This window comes from Pseudopipra pipra, chromosome 1 (assembly GCF_036250125.1).
Source record: "Pseudopipra pipra isolate bDixPip1 chromosome 1, bDixPip1.hap1, whole genome shotgun sequence".
Classification (NCBI taxonomy): domain Eukaryota; kingdom Metazoa; phylum Chordata; class Aves; order Passeriformes; family Pipridae; genus Pseudopipra; species Pseudopipra pipra.
This window is the reverse complement of record NC_087549.1, coordinates 89,086,928-89,105,843: the sequence shown is the minus strand read 5'-3', so window position 1 is coordinate 89,105,843 and position 18,916 is coordinate 89,086,928. Positions and strand designations below refer to the sequence as shown.

The following is an 18,916-nucleotide window of genomic DNA, read 5'->3' as shown; positions in this document are numbered from 1 at the left end:
CCGGAAAAAGAGTCTCTCTTGAAATATTGCAGAGAGGTCTGATCAGACACCACCAACAGCTTGTTTTGCTGTCCGTGTTTGCTTCCTGCTGGAGAATGTATGCATCCATCTGATGCCCATTATGCAGCTGCTGCCCTTACTTTCAATACCAATAGTTACATAGCCATCATTGATGTGGAAGCAGCATAAGTAGCGAATGACTTGCAGATGGAAGCTGCTCCACAGCACCCTGAAGATTAAACAGACGTGTTGCATAATTACTGGCTTGGCAATGAACAGCTGGCATGTATCTCACAGTGTCCCCAAATTCAATTTATGGGTGTGTTCTTAACTGCTTCCTCCTAGTCTCCCTGCATGTATCATATAGCTCTTAAAATGTCTGTGCATGCACCTGGTGACAGGAAAACCTCATATTTACCTCTTGTATAATTCTATTTTTTTACTTATAGGACTTTTTTTAAACCATCCAAGTGTATCAGTTATCACCGCTTCCGAATTGTGGAAGGCTTCTGACATGAAATAAATACTACTTCAATATGTCTCAGTGACAACTACACTACTTACTAGATCAAGTATATATTAGCTATTGTGGCCTTTCTGCTGTTTTATATCCTGGATGAATATAATTTCTAGAAGGTAATTATCAGAAAACCAGTTCCATACATACCATTTTCCAGCCAAAGAATACAAGATGGAGAACAACCACAACAACCTCTATATTCTTGTCTTCACTATTCTTCATTTCTAATGTAAAGCCACCAACGTTCACATATAAGAAGTAAGAAAATCCTTTTTGCCTCCGCGTAGTCATATCACATCCATTACATTTTTTCCAGCAATGTTTTCTTAATTTGTAAATTTGAAATTTGACAAACAGATTCTGCTTAGAGTCACGAATGTGTTGTGATGAGCTCCAGACTTACATCCATCACAAGGAACTGGGTTAGCAAAATGTGTTATTTAAACCACTGAAGTTAACCGTAGGCTTTCTGATGAGACATTCTTATTTCTAAGAACTATGCATGCATCTGGTATAACATGCTTATGCAATGAGAGCTTGTGGCGTGACTCTGACTAAAGTGAAATCCTTGGTCTCTTTCTTTCAGCTGTGAGTCTGTTCATGTGAATCTCCTGCTGTGAGACAGCATATTTGGGGCATGTAAACTTTTTGCAACACCATGTCCCTTTGCTCCAATGTGAAGCAATGCTGAGGCAAAATCAGTTGATCTGAGGTTATGCCAGTCAGTAAATGTCCTGAGTGAGCCACTCCTCACTGGGCAGTCAGAAGGAACAGGTAGGGATAACTGCAGTCCTGCTGGAGATCCAGTACAACCTCCTTCACAGATACCAGTGCCTTCAGAAGGAGAATGGCTCCGATGGAGCTGAGGAGCTGGAGCAGACCTATGTAAAGTCCCAGGGAGTAACAGAGACTCACCTGATCCTGCTGAGAAGTCATCTGGAGAACACTGCTCCTAAGCTGAGACCACTATTCAAGTCTAGAATAGAAATGCACAGCAAACACCATCTTCCTAATCTGCTTGTTACAGTGAATTATATCCAGGTGTAAACACCACTCTCCTGCCTGATACCTCAGAAAAGCAAATTGTCATGACAGCTGGTGACTATAAGACCAGCAGCCTCTTGCTGTCCTCTGTGCAGTCCATAGACCAGGGAATTCATTGTCTTCCCACCTTCCTACTGGGTCAGCTGGCTGCAAGACCATTTCTCCCCCTCTGCCATAGTCTTAACATGAGACCTCCATTCAGCTGGAGTTAGGAAGATGTAGAAAGAGAATAGCAGGGGGCAGATGCCAACATTCCTGCAGGCGTCAGGGTTTCATTGGGGAAGTCTCAGTTGGGAGCAGAGAGCACAGGTTGCTTTTCCGAAGTACCAATGGCTGAGATGTTTCAAAGCATTTAAATGCCTTTGAAACTGTCTGCTCAGATGTTTTTAAAACTACTTTAGGCACTGTGTAACCTGCTACACAGCTAGGAAAACCTTCAAGATCTTAAAATATATACATTATATATACATATATATATACACATATATGTATGTACGTAAGGAGACTGTTCTCTCTTAGGTATTGAAGACTGCATTACTAGCCTGGGCCACAGCAAAAAAGTGAAGCTACACACAGAAAACGAAATGAGTCTGGTCTTCATAGGAGTCCAATGCAAGATTTAACCTTTCCTTGGTCTCTTTTGTTGATAGGGTTTTTTTTCCTTGCACAGACATTGCTGCAACACCTTTGCAGAAATCCAGATTAACCATGATCCTTTGGTACTAATAGCCTTGGGGATAAGAAGGCTGCATGCTTGGTGCTACTTCTTAATTCTGGTGCCTCAATTCTCTGGCACAGTTAGTGTTTAGAAACCTGAAAAGTTTAGAAACCTGATGTAAGTGATTGCTGTGGAAAATCAAGCTGTCAAAACCTTTGGGGTTTTGGGGAGGGGGGGGCTTGGTTTTGTTATTTTAGCACTAGTTCTACTTTGTGCTGCTCTGTGTGAAATAAGATCCGTGCCTTGAATTATAAGCAAAAATCACAAAAAACCCCAACCAAACAAAATAAACTTTAAAAAAGCCACCTACCCACCCCCCTCAAAAAAAAACCCCAAACAACCAAAAAACCCAACAAACAAACCAAAATCAGTCAAACAAATAAATAAGTCACATGAGCTACCTTATTGGAAAAAGTCTTTCTCAGGTATTAGTATGTTATTGATTTTATAGACTCATCCTAAGTTCAGATGCAAGGAGCAGCCAAATCTAAACGTACATCTGAACTATATTAAGGCCCCAACAACCAGTAAGGAGACCTCATGATGCCCCTGGATTCTCCTGTTCTAGATTGTATTGAACCTCTGCATATTCTGGGTGCAAAAACAGAGTTACTGGACAAAAAGATAAGATCGAATTTACCAGGCAATTTAAGAAATAAGCTGTGTAAAAGGGATCTGTGCTGGCAGAACTAAAACTGCTGCTGGCAGATTCGCAGTGCTGCTCCTTTCTATTGTTCCCTGGACATGCATTGTAGTAATTTTCGTTTTAGCATCACAGGAGTTTTTGGTGTGACGCCTATAGTGAAAACACACTCCCCAGTAGGATTGGGGATTGAAATGTCCTCCCTGTGGATGAATGGGAACAGACCTTTCCAGACAATGAGGATATTATCTTCAGGATAGAGTCAGTACTCAGTAAACTGTTCCTGGCCTTAATAAATACAGGTAATTGGCTTCAGCTTATTTGTTAGCTAATTAAAAGGCAAGATGCACGGGCTTTGCACATTGGTTTTGAGTTCCTCTTTGGCCTCAGTCAGCAGTGATGAATGTTATGCATTTCAGGTCTATTTGAAGTCACTTGGTATTTTCTATCCTCTTGTTAGGACAAAAACATCTATATCATGACATTTCGTTTCATGACTCTCTCATACAAAGCTCTGAATTTGAATTGGCACCATTGTTAAAATCACAGTGAACCTGTTATGAGCAAACAATTTTGCCTCAGTGTGGTTTTTCTGGTTAGGAGGTACAGGTAGGCACTGTTTTGTGCCCAAGTAAAGGATCTCCTCCGCCCACACACCTTCTCACACCAAGATGAAACTTCTTTGGTCTTGTGCTGGTTTGGGATGTCATACAATGTGCATGGTCTCCCTAAAACTCTCTCCTTGGAGCAGCCCTACCCAACACCAATCTTCTCTAACATGTGCCTTACTCACATGCCCCACCAGAGCTGGAAGGTACAGTATGCACTGTATTCCCACAGGGGAAGCGAAATCAGACTCTGAGTGCAAAAGCAGTCAGAATTTATTCCTATCTCTCCTCTGCCTTCCCTTTTTTCCTGTTCAAAGCAGTCCCTGCCTTTCCTGCACTTCCCAGCCAGCCATAATCTGACTCTTCAAAGAGAAGAAAATTCAAACCTACCTGAAGCAGGAGTTCCTAGGCAGATGCACTGACACCGGACAGTCACAACGCAGCAGCACTGGCAGCAAATGGGAGGAGAGATGAAATGACACATCAAGGCAAATGCTACCTCAACTCACATGGTCCAGTAAAACCATCGAGTAATCTAATTGTACACAGTCAGTGAGCACATCTGTCTGCACAAACAGCAGGGGCCAGACAATGCACCATCTCATCCACCTTTGTCTTGCTGTGCTCTCAAGCTCCAGACACAGAGTCTCTTATGCTGCAGGAACTTCACTACTTGTCTGCATTTGCAGCAGACTTTTAGACACAAAGGTTTTGGGAATAGGTAAACTGCCTAGTCTCTTAGCAGAGAGCATTTTGCAAGTCAGACTTGCTACTGGTCCAAAGCAGAGCACTCTACTGCTCCCTTCTCCAATTAATTACCAACAGGGACACGTACTCACCTCTGTGCAAACTATTCCTCATCAGCTGCTCAGGAGCAACAGCAAGGCATTCTCTTCCCTGCTCATTTATCCTCCTGCGCAGAGAAAGCAAGACATAATTAAACACGTCCTAATAGAGGACAGGCAGGCTGTGGTGGTGAAGCTGGCTTTCTTCTGTTAAATATGACTAGATTTTATAGCTGACACTGGTGCAGTTGACACATGGTGAGAGATCTGTTTTCTTATTGCAGATTAGCGTACAGTAAAGTACAAATTTACATGTGCCACTACTATTTGCCCTGGGGAAGTGTCCAAAGGTAGCCCACAATGGATTTTGCAAACATTTGGGCTCTTGCTAACTTTGTGAACATGAACCCAAGGTGTTCCCTTCAGTGGGCAAAGTGGAGCAGCTGATGTCAGACCCTCAGGGTGGTACCAGGTCAGGGCAGTGTCCCTGCAGCCTGGTCTCTGCACGGCCAAGGGTCTGCTCCCAGCTGCAGGTGTGTTAGCAGCTAGAGGAGTAAAACAACTGGATTTTCAGGTTGGGAGTGACCTGCTCTGCCAAGCAAGTCTGACCACAGCCCTGCCTGCTGATACAGGTGCCTGGCTATGCCAGAGAGTGCAGGTATATGGATCACTGTTATTATTTCTAATGCCTACACTAAACATGTAGCATTATCATGTTCTTTATTCTGACAATATAACTTGTTTCCAGCTACAAAATGAGCAGAGAACCCATAGGGATCTAGGAATTATCTACTGACAGGGATGGCAGAAATATACGTATGTTTATTATAGCATTAAAAAAAAAAGGCAGAAAGTCTTCAAATATGTAAAAAAGGTAAAACAGAAGCAAATTATGGTGCAAATAGGAAGGGAGTAGCTGATTCTCCCTGCTCTCTGTGCATAAGACAAGAACTAATCATCTTAGATAACATCAGGAGAGGTAAAGATCAGACACTAGGGAAGCTTTGTAGTGATAAACAGTTAAATGTGGATTAGATTGTCTGGAGAGGCTGGAATTTTCCTGCTGATGGTTTTTGGGAGCAGGTTAGGCATAGCTTTTTCAGCTGTTTTGCAAGTCATACTGGTTCAAACCTGCTAATTTTCTAGGTCTTTTCCAGCTCCTTTTCCTATGATGGTCTATTTTACAGTACCACAACTTGGCTGTAGCTGGGCTGAGGATCCTGTTACAACTCAGTAACTGTAACAAGAGGACTTTGTCGTCATTTAGAAATATGCTCCTAATCTCTGCTAATTACCATTAACATCACAGTTTGGTTAACCTTGGGATAGTCCTGGACCACTCAAGAAGGAAAAGCATTTGTATGATACTTTTGTGATTCATCCTAAGCATAATGAAAAATCATTTAATAAATTATAAATCTGTGATGGTTTACTTCTTGACAAAGCCTCAAACTGAGGCTTTTCAAATTGCATTTCCTAAGCATTTCAAATTTCCAAGCACCTTCCTATTTGCTTCTGCTTTGGGTGGAGGCTCATGATTATGTTTTGGTCTCTTGTTCTACTGCTTACACAAAAACTTTTTATGGCTCTCTAACGGGAAGGGGAGTGGCTGCAATCACCAGTCCCCATGGGGTAGAAGACAGACCCTGATGGCATTACTGAAGCTGGGACAATCTGGTCTCCCCATACTGGGTCACTGGAAAGTCGTAAAGAGGCTAGAAAACTACTGGAAATCTCCTGCCTTGTACAACATCATATTCCTCAGCTCCTACAGACAGCCTTGTCTTATCTGGTCCCTACCTGCTAAACAGCTTCTTCCAGGCCAAGGTTTTCTTACTGGAGTCCCCCGTTACCATATACACCTGGCAGCTGGTGCTCTGGCGTGTTTTCTGTCCAGTGATGGGTTATTTCACAGTGCTTTCTGAAACCTTCCTTTTGAAGCATTCCTGGATCCTGATTTGAACTGCAATTCTACTTTGCAGTCTCAAAATTCTGCAAGTGCTTGTTTCTTTTCTTCCAGTTTAGTACAATTTCTCAATTTGAGAAATACTTACAGCTTCTTGGCTGTTGCTCACACTGATAAGGCTTCTTGGCCTAAACCCAAGCCTGTATTCAGGTTAGTTTTTGTTAGTACTTTTCATTTAAAGAATGTACACAAGGGCTTCTTTTTTCCTGTACCTACAGCCATTAGAAGGAAAATGGTACCTTTATCCCTAGGCCCCTGCTTATTGAATCTCTGTGTGAGCTCTGTTCAAGTGACTGGGCAAGTTCATGACAGAGGACCATTTTTGGATACACAACAATTACGTCCATCTCACAAGATCCTGGTCTGCAAAGGGTTGGAGGCTGGAAGGGTGCCAGGAAAAGCACTGCATTTTCTTGCCCACCTCCCTTGCTCTTCCAAAGGCCTCAGCACATGCTGAGGATGCATACCAGTCAGGGAAGTTATGACCCTGCTGAGTCCCTGCTCCCTCTCAGGGGTGCATAGACAATTGCTTTTCTTACTCTCAGGTCCTTTTCATATACACACACATAACTCAGGACAGCTGCAAACACTGCCCTGCTCCAGGCTGTTGGTTATCAGTAGATGCCAAAGTTTCTCCAAGTCAGGACTTGCTCAGGACATTACATGAAGTCAGGTATCTTGGCAGTGGCTTCTGTTGTTTCAGTGGTAACTCAACAGTGTGGGAATCTGAGTTGCTCCTGGTGGTTAGCCTCAACACACCACAGAGAGGTACACTGCATCCCTCAGCAGGCTCTGAGGTTTCTTACGTAGCCAACTTGCTATGTCCAGCATGAGGCCACCATGTCTTCTAATAAATGCAGCAGTTCTTGAGTAACTTGGCTTCTCTGTCATAAAATAATGGTGAATTTATGTGCTTGTATTCATACAGTACCATTCTAAAAATTTCAGCAGGGCCGTCTCATAGTGGAAGTAAGACTTTTTCCAGGGGCATTAGCTGTGGGATCTCCAGAGTTATAGCCACATTAATCATTAATTCCCCGAGAAACTGCCCTACCCCATTAAATACACTGGCATATTTTTTAATAAGGTCACCTGCCTTGTGTCAGTTGAGATGGAACAATTCCCACTTTCATTACCAGTTTGATCAATTTAATATCCAGCCTGCTCAGGGACTAAGCTCTAGTGATGCTGCTGTGTGTACAGCATGAAATTTGTGGTGTTTTACATCCTATTTCATTGGGTCTAAAAGCACACCATGTCTGTCAATGCCCTCCTGCCTTACCTTTCTCTTGAAAGGTGGATTCTTACTCTTTTCCTTCAGCCAGTCCTGCCATTGCTGTTTCCACACCAATGTGGAAAACTACACAGCCAGATGGGGAGCTAGCTGAAGCTTCTGCATGTTCTCAATTTCTTCTGGGACCTGACTGCTTCCATGGGACTATTAAAACACTGAGAAATTACACTGGGGAAAAAAAAAAAAAAACAACCAAACAAAAAACCAACAAACAAAACCCAAACAAAAACAAACAAACAAAAACACAACACAAAACTTCAAATATAAGCAGGATCCACTGGCATGCATTCTCTGAAATGGGACAGGTACCTTTCAGTTAGTATGCCATTCTCTGCTTATGTTAAACGTTCAATGCCTTTTCTGCAACTTCCCAGTTAACAGCAAGCTGGTACTAAACAGCGATGTTCCAAGCCGTCAATCAGTGATGTACTACATCCAGCCATCAGGTTGCTGCCCAAGTTTGGGCCAACCTGTAAAGCCGTCTCACCGCCGGGTAGAGCGGTTAAACTAAAGAAGGTCTCCTCTCCTATCCGCAAGTCTCCGCTGTCATTTGTCCCCTGTGCCACTGGATGGCAATGCTGGCTAAAGTTTCGCGGCCGGTAGCGGAGAGCGGGGAGAGGAGGAGGAAGAGGACGGATGGCAGCGCCGGCAGACGCACAGGGTACGGACAAGGCGAGGCAGGACTGCCGTGGCGAGCCCGTGGGAAACGCGTCTCACTGAGACATCGCACCCTTTGCTGTAATTTTCAACCTGAAAGGAGATGTCCGACTCACGGGGTGTGATTTATCAGGACCCCCGCATTTGAAGGACTCGAATAATGGGAAAGTAATATGTGGTGTCGAGGTTTTAAGCGTCGGAAGGAGTTGTCGGCAGGAATGACTAGGAGTCACGCATTGGCTCGGCTTGCTAGAAATTGCCCAATTTTTATACTTAAAAACTGTACTTACACTTTGTAAAAAATGACTTTGTAAGCACGGCACGGCTGGGCTCAATGACTATTCAGTGAACTCATTTGAATGTGCATAGACAGGGCTTGCTTGAACTGCTGCATCAAAGAGAAATGCTGAAATGAGTCATTTGTGAATCACGGCTTATTTTCTGTTGTTAGCTCATCTGGAATCCCATGGTGATCAAACAGCCTTTTACAATGTGTTAATACATCGCTACTCCGTGTGTTTAGCAACAGCCCTGTTCCAATAAATTGTAGGTAGTCATCCATTACAAAGAGGTAGTGTTTTCTGCCGCGTGTAAACGGGCTGAGATGAACTTGGAGGTGAAAACATAAGCAAAATTTCATGCTGTTCCAAACACTCTTTTCCACGCTGCTTCCACTCCAATATCATACATGCTTTCTGTCTCCTCGCTTGCAGGGCACAGTCCACTCAGAAGAGACTGCCTGCAAGGGTAAGTGCTCCCATCGTCTGCAAGCAGGCTCCAGCGGCCAAGCCATTCTACAGGCACAGGAATGAAAGGGAGGCAGGAAAAAACACCCGCGGCAGCAGTTTAAGGTAAGATCCTGTTTTTCAAATTGGTGGCTGTTCCTATCCTATGCCTTCAGCTGGCTGGAGAGCTTTGGCCAGGCTATAAGCAGTTTCAGGCACCGATCTGCTCAAATTTTATTTTTTTCCTTTTTTTTTTTTCACTGTAACAAACTGAATCAGTCCAGAAGGTCTGCAAAAAGTTGACAGGAGGCTGAGGAAGAGGGTGTGAATCCCTTAAGGCTGCTATTGTCATTGAACTCTCTGTGGTGTGAAACCACAGCCTGAGGTGCTGAGCTTCTACTCAGAGCAACTGAGGCTCAGGAACCAATTCCCTACTGCCAGCTCTTTTATTGGAGTGAGTGGCTGGAGATGGAAACATCTTCAACCAGTACAACAAGCTTCACCATAACCTGTCTGTCAGAGCCCTAAGCCCTATCTGCTTGTATGTGAGTTACGTGGCCATAAAGGCCAAATACCCTCTGCCATCAGCTACTTAGGTTTCTTCTGTCACATATAATTGTAGCTCAAAGGTCCTGAATAATTGCATTCCTATTGGGACTGATCCAGCCCCCAATAATAATCTTAATAATGTTGCTCTTAACCAGCCACATGAATCCCTTTCAATCCCCAACGCAGGCTCAGTCATGCTGTAATTCAGTAGAGAAGGCTATTCACTGTGGGGCTAATTTAGTTTAAAATGCAGACAGTCTATTTATGGGACAATTTTTTGTTCATGCTCTAAATTCTTATGTGCAATCAACAGCCTGTAAACCTGGTCAAGCCAACACATGACCCATTAGCATAGGCACTTGGGGCTTATAGCCCTTAGGAGCAGTATTTGTGCTGTGCTCCCTCACAAGTGGGATATATCCCCTACTTAGTTAATGGGCCCTGTTGTAGGAGAAAAACACAGAAACCCTTTTCCTGTACTGGAAATCAATTTCATACAATCCCAGGATTGAGTTCAACCCCACACTCACCCACTAGCTTTTGCAACCAATGCTGCTCTTCCAAAATGAAGCAGTACCACTTTTCCTCTGTGAGAGAAGAGCAGAAAATTGAGGTAAGGAAAGGAGCATCATCCCATTGAGACAAAGACCATCATCCCACCTGTTGTGCTGCCAAGAGCAGGATTACCAGAAACCTGGAGAAAGGCTTTTCCCTTGTGAAGATTCCGCATAAGCATTAGACTGTTAACAAAGCTTAGGTTCCTTAATGAGTCTAAAGGTAGATTCAGTAGCAAGCAGCTTGTTCTCAGGTTTTGAAATGCAACCCACAGGGGTTTGAAGTGCAAGACCAGACAGGGTTTACCACATGCCAATATCCAGCAGGGAAGCAGGCAACAAGGTGGAGGTCCTAGGTCCTTTCACAGGACAAGTCTCCTGATTTAGGCAACTCCTTATTTTTTTCTTCTGGGTTATTTTTAAGATGGCTACTTGAGTTCAGCAGTGTGCCTTACCAAAAGCTTTGCTGGGGCAACTTGATACTGTGTGAGAGGATGGGAAGAGTGGAAACAGAAAAATAAATGGGGGGAAGCAGAGAGGAGATGTCTTTTGGGATAGCTTTCCCTAGTGTGGTGAGCTGTTGCCTTAGGGGCCAGATTTACCTCTGACAAGGAAGACTATCATGGAAGAGATGGAGAAAGGAGTAATAATCACTCCAGGTGGGAAACAAAGGCAGGGTAACCACCCACCCATAAATATAGGCAGGGCAAGCCTACATCTACATGCCTACAGCTGAGGCCATCTGTCTAAAGGCAGGTAAGGGTGTCAGGAGAGGAGGGCCTGTTCCAGGTTAGTGAGGTTGAGTGTAAAGCAGGTGATGCTGACTCTGGGGCAAGTGATAGCCTGTCTGTGTTTGCATGCCATATTTTTCCAGTGACACTTTGCAGAGTGTGTGTGTGTTTTCTAAATTGCCCCAAATAAACACCGCACCCCTCAGACATGCACATCTCTTACATGTTTTTAAATAAGGACCGACAGCTGGAAGACAGGAAAGGGCCAGAGGTTTAGGAAATTCATTTCTGCAGAGACCATTTATACCAGGACCTCCAACAGAGTAAATCTTGCCAGAACTTGGGCTGTCTGGGTTTCCTTCCTCTGTGTCCAGCTGTCTTGCCACATTGCTGTACCTTGAGGCAATTTGCTTAATTTATCTGTGTTCCAGTTATGGGATAAATAATGTCAACTACCTCACAGAAAAATATTTACAGTTCCTCTTGGGATTTTGCTAAATTTTTGTGCCAAATTTCCTCAGTTTCTGCCTTCACCTTTGAAGAAAAATTGCTTCTATTGCAACCCTGGTGTAGAGATATAGACATGTATTTTCCACGTATTGCCTGTCCAATTTGTAAGTCTGACATTTGAGAGCCCAAGATACTTCAAATGATTTGATTTTTTTTTAACTTGTTGTCTTTAAGGCTCTTTCCTGTCTGGACTTCATGCATACTGGGAGGTACAGGTATGTAAAAAGCTGATGATAAATGTCATGACTCCAGGAAGTGGCGCTTTAAAGACATTAGTCATTTTGGATAAAGTAGCCAAAGGAGGTATTTCCAGCATCTAAAGTAGAAGAGGTAAGGAGTTGAAATGGCAGAGCTCAAATTAGGGTCAAGTTGCTGGGTAACATTGTCCAGGCTGTCCGCACAGAGCTCTCCCACTTTTGAGGGAGGTGTTTCTGGTGCTAGGTAAGAGGGAGAAAAGCCTGGGGTTGTTCTTCAACTGAATTTCCCAAAAAAGGAGACACACAGGGGCGCCAAAGTCTTAGAAAAAGAAGCTTAAGCCGTTTTTCTACATCGCTTCTCAGCCAGTGCAGTTGGAGGGCTTCGCTCCCGCTTCGGAGCGGGCAGCTTTAAGGGAGTAGCTCATCAGCTCAAGACTGATTTAATTTGCAAACGCACTGGGGCTTCGCAATCGCTTAAGCTTGCCTGGTGTAAACAGGCTGGGTGGCTGCTGGCTGCTAATAACTCTGTGCCTCTCATAAGGGGAGTCCTAAAGAGAGATGAGGTGTGCCCGGGTGTGGGGGTCTGATTCCTGTGGGGGGCTGGTGCATGGCTTTGTCCTTGCACGGCACTTGCAAGCGTGGCCACAAACTTGTTCTGGAGAAATTTCCCAGATGCCTTTGGAAGAATGCCATTATATCAGTCTGGTAATACCACCCTTTGGAAAATAAAAAGTTTGTTTGTCCTGTATCCAAGCTATTAAACTGTTTGCATTCCTGGGAGTAAAGATGATGGTCTGAACCTCTGTCTCATCAGTTTGTCCTTGTGAGCTGGATCTGGCATGGTTATGTCAGCAGATGCTGGAATGGACACCAAGATGAAGATCCCCAGGACAGCTGTAATGGAGGTGCATGACAGCCATAACCTCCAACCGCACCCTCGTTTCCTTTTGACATAGGGAGGAGGCTGGGTGCAAGGGCGATTACATCGGCTCTTGACTGTGATTAGATTATACTTATAGCGGGCTGGTATTCCTTCGCCGGCTCTATGGAACGATAATACCAGATTATCCAGTGCACAGCCTGCTCTTTAACTCACCTCCAGAGGTTTTACTCCACAGTTGTCAAGCAGGAGGCAGGCAGGACATTTTGGTATAAAATACTACATAAACACAACTGAGCCAAGCGAACTAAACCCTTAATATAAGCTGCCATGGGAAAAAAAAAAAAAAAAAGAAGCCATGTTGTTCACTGTTTTGTTTTGCTCTCCACTGAGTGATATATATCCTAGTGACAAGTTGTTCCAGCCGTATAGCATTGCTTTTAATACCATAAAGTGTTGTGGGGTGTAGACGTGTGCTAGGACAGTGGCTAGAGCTAATGTTAAAGGCTAAATGTATTGCAGCTGCATACAAACTGGGCTAGATTAAAGAGCACAGCTTTGGAAGTTTCTTGTTAAAAAAAAAAAATTACTTAAAAGATTTTTTTGGTGCAGATTAATTTTGGTTTGGACGTCAGAGCCTCCAACAGCCATTTTCCAGTAATATGTCTTTTTGTAATTATTTGACACTTTAAAATATATGCCTTGCAGACAGCAGTTCCAATGTTAGCACAGAAATATTAAAGTAGATTTTATTTAAACTCTGCTGTGGGTAATGCCAGGCTTTGTTTTTAAAGTATGACTTATTAGGGTGTTTTATTCAATGCACTAAAGAATGAAATTCCACTTCCATTATATCATATTATGCCAGGATGGACACAACACCAAAATATCATTGGAGAAGCTGAGAGTTTCAAATGTAAGTGCTCAAGTTTAGCTATCAAAGAGCACAGCTAGGTATCTGGCTGGAAATTACCTGTTTAATGGAGATCCCGACTCCTGCTCCTCCTCTTAATATCTCTTCTCTGACTATGGAACAGTGTTGCTATCAGCAGTAGAAGTGGATACTATTCTGGTGGTTAGTTTAGTCCCAATTCTTAGTCTCCTTTCCTTTCCTTGAGCTTCAGCAAACCAGCTGCAAGACCATGGGGAAATTCCTTATCTTCCCCTTGCATCAGTTTACTTATCAGTAAAGTAGATAAACTAATAACACTGCACTTCTTGAGGGTTTGTTGAAGCTTATTATGCAGTAGCAAGTGCTTTGAGAGGGAAATCATTATAAAAACGACAGTGTAATATGACATGCAGGTAATATGAAGGAGCCCCATTCTGCTTCGTGCAAGCCAGCGGAGCTCTGTTATTTGCTTTAGCAGAAGCAGGGATTTGGCCTATGCTTAAATGACTTGCAATTGTTTTTCTTCTTGAATGCTAATATAGAGTTAAGAGATAGCACTACAGGGAAAGTTCATTCCTGCCTATGTGTAAATATTTAGCAGCTGAATAGGCGTTATTTAGCAGGGCACAGTTTCTGCTTCTCCACACTTTTTAAGGATGTCATTCCAAGCTGCTACAGATCAGAAGATACACTGAAATTACCAGATCAAAATCTTTCCCATATAAGTGTATACATACAGAATTTATTTTACTGGGCAATTAAATGTGTAAGATAAATATCCCTGGGGGAGGAGGGTTGTTTGAGGTTTTATGGCATATCTTATTATGGGCTCAGTTTCGAAATCTTAATCCAAGCAAAACTCCCGATGTAGAGACTTAACGCTGGAGTGTAACTTGTGTTTCGTAGCCAGGATATCTGCAGTTGGGTGGATGTGTGCAGTTGCATCAGTGGATTTTAGGGCAGGGGGGTAGCGAAGGCAGTGAAGCTTTGCCTAGAGAAAAGCAGCCCTTCCTAGAACACTTATAATTAGCAATAAGGCTTTGATCAAGCAGGACACATTGAAGGACCTTAGGCAGTATAGTGTTTTCTGAATTTCATGTGACAATATTATTGATGAAAACTGAAAAAAAATGTAAAATAAAACATATTTGTAATTATTTTGGGGTGGTGTGATCAGTAAAACTGCAATGAGCTATGAGATTGTTGGCAAAATAGTTGCCTGTGTTTCAAATGCAAAAGTTTTTTGGAGGACACATGAGCAGTCCGAATTGCCCAGAATATACTCCAATTTTATGTCCGAGCTGCAAATGCAACTATTTTCTTAAAACTGGGTGGGTTTTGTCTGTTTAGAAAATGAAACGTATAATAGAAAAAAGCAACCAGGATGGAGTGACCAAACAAACAGATCTTGACATGCTTACAGTGGATAGATTTATTTTTCTAAAGACAAAAGTACTTGGTGGCTTTAGCCTGAATTTATTCTGCTTTGCAAGCAAAAAAAAAAAAATTCCTCACAAACATTAGTATTTGAGACCATGCAACTACTCCCTGAGTAATCAAAAAAAGATGAAGCACAGAGTTTTACCCCACCAATGCTTTATTCATAGGAATGATCTTTTTAGAAGCTCGTTTTCTGGAGATGGCAATGACAGTACCCAGCACTAAAGGGCCTAGGTTGAGAAAGAGGTATCCGGTGAAGCAGAATGTACCTGTTACCTTTACGAGGTCTACAACATTGGAATTTGTACCACAGGGTTGCTCATGCAGACACTGGCGAGACCTCGGTAACTGGATTGTACTGGCACCACAGCGTGTGCTCAGTTTTAACTCTTGATTACTTGCCGGTTTTGCTTGTTTAGTTGCTTTGGTGTAGTTAGTTTAGCAAATAAATATTAAAGGAGCAGGTGAGAGCCACCTGCCTCTTGGAACCACTTTGTTTTTTCTTCCCCCCTCCCCCCAAAAAGAGTTTTTTATCTCGCTCCAAAAAAATTGCACTCGTACACCTCTCCCGCCCCGTCATTTGACATTGAAAAAAATAGCTATTTATATGCATTTATAGCTATTTATATGCTGATTTCCAATCTGATCGGAGACCTGACAACACTGGGGATTCAAAAGCGGGGCCGGGGGTCAAGGGGGTCTCGGGAGAGGGTGTGGGGTGTGAGGGGGGTGGCAGAGGACGCGCGGAGAGGTACCCAGTGTCGTAACTCAGGGGCACAGCGTCCTCATTCTCCTCCTCCCGCTCCTCCGCGCAGGCTGCGCAGGGGCGCCGGCTCCGAGTCTTCTCCACGCGGGACGTCCCGCGTGCCCCTCCAAAGTGTGTCGTCGAGCAAAGTCGCGACGGGGGTAGCCTGAGTGGGAAGGGCAGAGAAGGGGCATTTAGTTTCGTGAGGTCCCGGGAGCGACTGAATCGACCTGTTGCACTCGGTGAGCTTCTCTCCCGTTGGAAACGGGCTTGAAAAAAACCAAACTCTACTAAAATGAATAGCCGGGAGACAGCACAGTGAACAAGGCGGTCACAGGCGGACACGTACGGATTTCTTCTCTTATCCTTTCTTTTCTTTCCTTCTCAACATCCCAAGTCGCTCATGGAATGGGCTTCCCGGATCCACTGGCCACGAGGTTGAGACCCCATTCGGGGAGCCCTGTTCCCCGCAGCAGGGCATAAAAACAAAGGCACAAACCCCCAAATCCACCGTGGAAAAGCCTCTCCGCTAACATCCAAGACGGAGCACCTCCCCTTCTCCGGCACCGGCCTTCCAGGACTAATTGAATCATGTTGGACCGCAAAGTGCGAGCGAGGAAAGGCGGGGAATGTCTGGTGTTCTTTTTTTTTCTTTTTGTTTTTGTTTTATAGGGTTTGGATTGCTGGAGTTGTTTTTATGTCCTGTCTGGGTTTGCCTCTTTCCTTCTACTCCCCTCTGTGCTCTAAGGTGAGGCCGAGAAGACTCCTCGTGCTCAGAATGGAGACAACCCTCATCCCAGGGGCTGCGTCGTCCCGCTTCTGCCCAACCCCGTAGAGCCGAGGTAGATCCACACCAACCTGAACCTCTCCTTTCTCCCTCCGCAAATACCGACGCGGGGAGTTCAGCCTGGGCAGAGGATGGGGCGGGGGGCTCTTCATCCCGACCCCGCTGGAGAGCAAGCCCACCCCGCTGCCGGCCGAAGACGCGCGTCTACTCTGGAGCATCTGTTCCGGACGGAGCCGAGCGGCGCCTCTGCCGGCCCTGGGGCTGGCTGGGCTGCAAGTGGCTCCACGGGCGCCGACTGGCCACTGCCAAAAATTAGTCTAGGAAAAAAAATAAATCTATTTATGTGGCAGTGAGCCGGCGGAAATCAGCCGCGCTGAGCTTCTCCCCAGCTGGGCGGTACTGGGGCAGGGAGAAGGGAAAAGTAACAGTGAGAAGAATAACCAGCTCTAAGTTCCCAGCAGAGTAAATCGGGAGCCGCGTTTATCCCACCGTTCTTGCGGCTCTGCCGGGGTGGGGCGAGGCAGAACAAGAGGAGAGAGCAGGAAAGATCTGTCCGGCAGCTGAGGGCTCGTCTGATGGGGATTCTCAGGGGGGAGAGGACCTGTCGGTAACTCAGACCGGCTGGGGAACCTCGACGCCGGGAAGGGAATGCCCCCCAAGAGCATATCTTCTCTACTTTCTTGCTGGGAAGAGAGGTGTGGCGGGGTTTGGCCATAAGGATGGTGCCGGTGGAGGGAAAGGGGAGCGGGCAGGGCTTTGCCCCGTCTGCTGCCCGGACTATGACACACGGCGCGTCCATCGAAAATAACTTAGAGGCATAGAGCTCCGCAATGACTCTCTCTGGTTCACTTGCCAAAATCACTGCCAAGCTCTGAACCAGACGGTGTGACATAGAGCGGAGAGGAAAAGAAAAAAATAGAAAAGCTGCATCTGTCTTTGTGCTAAAAGACTGGGGAGAGAAGTTGACTCAGCTTCAGCTTCCTTTTGCACAGGGAGGAGGCAGGCGGCAGGACAGGCAGGACGAGGCAGAGTTGGCACTTTAGGGATGACTGTAGCCTAGGGTGCGGCGATTTCAGTCCCCTACACGGGCCAGGTTTGCCCTCAAGGCTGCGAGGGAAAGGTGTTCTCTAAACGCCCGGGTAAGGGAAGTCGAATTCACTCCTGAAGTGCAGTCACCAATGCCCAAGGGAGAGGAAAGGAGCGCCCCACAACCCCAGACACTGCAGCGCGTCCAGCCCATGCCCTCTTTCCCTAGGCTAAAAAAAAGATCACGGATCAGCTTGATGCGTGCCAGGGCTGCCCGTAGCCCCGAAAGCTCGACTCCCGCCCCGCGGGCTGGCCGTGTTGGGGACGCCTCTTTGCCAAGTACCGCGGGGCAGAGCCGAACTGAGAAAGCTGAGTCCTGACCCAGGAGATTTAACCCTGTGTGGGGAGCGCTGGAGCCAGGGAGAAGGGAAAGATCCTACCGGGAGAAACGTGGCCCCCAAGTTTACTGGGGACGTTTCGCTGAAGGCCAGTTTGTAATCGGATTAATTCCCCACCCTTGTCCACAAAATAGTAATAAAGGCAATATTTTAAATAATCGTTACTGGGCCAAAATTGCCGCCTCCTGGAGAGGACTTGAAGGGACAGGTCGACTGGCAAGAGGAGAAAGGAGAGGCAGCAGGGTTTCAGAGCTGCGAAATCTCCGCACATCGTCCTCATCCCTCTCCCGTTTTGAACGGGACTGTCTTTGCTCCGCGTCGTCCCCTAACAGGAGCCTCCCCAAGATCGATAGAGGTGGGGAAGGGGCAGGGCTGGGTAATTAAATGCCGGTGCCCGGTTAATTGCTGTAATTTGACACTAACTGTACACCGCGGGCCGGCGCTGGGAGCGGCGGTGCGAAGCGCGACCCGCACGGCCCATTGACCGCGCCCCGCCCCGCCGCCGCGCAGAAGCCGCCGATCCCCGCCGAGGGGGCCCGGTCCCCGCCAACCCCGTATCGCTGGGGCGGTGCATCAGAAGTGGAGCCCCCCCAGGAGCCGACAATTCAACTGCCCGCGGCCCCGGCACTCCCCCGGTGCCGAATGGCTGCGGGTGCAGGCTCTCGCTTTCCTCTTCCCACCTGCCTGGAGACAGGGTTGGAACTTCCTTCTGTAAGGTCCTTGTTCCCAGGCTCTTAGGGGCAAGGGGGTGCGTTCCCCTTCCTTCTACTGGAGACTGGGACCAGTCCAGGACCTAACCCAACACAATGCGCCTCGACATTCAGGAAGCCTCAAACTGTCCCATTCCTGGGACATAATGCCCCGTTCACCTGTGTCTGAAGTGCAAAGAGCTTGCTGTGCAACTGTGAAGTGGAAATTGTTTGCATCGTTCCCCAAAATCCTGTAGTTGGAGTACTGCTTTCCCCCAAGCCCCCAGTGCCCAGCCACCTGGAGATGAGGCAAGGGCTTCCTGTCTTTTTCGGAGTGTGAAATCAGCGTTACACCCTGGCGACTTTCCAGGGCACTTCGGCACTTGAATCCCCGAGGGGAAAAAAAAAAACCAAACCAAAACATGGGCGAGGACAAGGGGTGCGGACACGGAGAGGTCCAAGGGCCACAGGCTATCGCAGGCCAGCTTCCCCCGGGGGAACGCAGCATCCCTCACACCTCACCGTTCCCGCGCAGCCCATAACCCGGCCAGCCGGGTA

At 45.9% G+C, this 18,916-nt stretch overlaps 1 long non-coding RNA gene across 1 annotated transcript; it reads left to right on the top strand.

Annotated features, from left to right (window-relative positions):
• Positions 1-8,955: 8,955 nt before the first annotated feature.
• Positions 8,956-14,695, top strand: LOC135418674 (uncharacterized). The gene is made up of 2 exons (XR_010432621.1): positions 8,956-9,086; positions 11,479-14,695. It is a non-coding gene; the product is annotated as an uncharacterized LOC135418674 (long non-coding RNA).
• Positions 14,696-18,916: the final 4,221 nt, after the last annotated feature.